This window comes from Cynara cardunculus (assembly GCF_001531365.2).
Source record: "Cynara cardunculus var. scolymus isolate 2C chromosome LG 17, CcrdV1, whole genome shotgun sequence".
Classification (NCBI taxonomy): Eukaryota; Viridiplantae; Streptophyta; class Magnoliopsida; order Asterales; family Asteraceae; genus Cynara; species Cynara cardunculus.
Window position 1 is genome coordinate 30,726,009 of NC_037544.1, and position 1,007 is coordinate 30,727,015.

The window sequence follows — 1,007 nt, forward strand, 5'->3', positions numbered from 1 at the left end:
TTTTTTTATAATTTAATTTAAGTTTAATAATGAAATAATTTATTTTTGGTTTAATAATATAACATTTTATAAAGATAATAATTAAGTATTCTATTAGAACTCAATGATTATCCTAATTATATTTTAGTTTTTTTTTATATTTAAAATGAGATGTTTATGTTATATTTGATTGTGTTTATCTGCAGTTAGGGGGTGTTTGGGATTGCTTATTTAAAACAACTTATGTTTTTTTGTAAAATTGCTTATTAACTTATGTGGTATCAAACTGGAGTTTTGTAAAAAGTGTTTGGATTAACTTACAGTGGTATCAAACTGCAATAAGCTGATAAGTTGTTTTTTAGTGTTTGACAAATTTTGCTTATATCTGTAAAGTGACCAAAAAGGACAGAGAGAAGATTGATGTTGTTATATGGAGAAGGGAGAAGATTGAGATCGATGTTATCTGGAGGAAAAAAGATAGGTATAAAGRGTAATAGGGTTAAAATGGTAAACTGGTAATAAGCAGTTTTTTATAAGTCATGACGGATTAACTTATCAAAAACTGCTTATTACCGGTTTGGCACCGGKATAAGCAGTTTTCTTTTTTCTTATCCAAACACTAGGTATTAGCTTATCACCGGTGCCAGACTGAAATAAGTCAATAAGCAGATAAAATAAGCAATCCCAAACACCCCCTTAATTACATGAATTCAGATATGGGATGAAATCGGATAGAGATGAACGAGTTTAAAAGTTTTTAAGAGTTTTAAAAGTTTTTAAGAGTTTTAGCCAAATGTTTTATAATATAGTATAGATATATATATATATATATATATATTATAATTACTAGAAGATATTGATCGGTTTTTTAATAACCTTAAATAAAACAAAATAAAGTTTTTGGATAAATGATAATTTTTTTGGAAAGACCATTAACAACAAAAAAAAAACAAATGATCAGAAAGAAGCAACCAAATGTTTATGCAAGATGTGCAAAACTAATCCGTACTAAATTAAAATCTTACTCT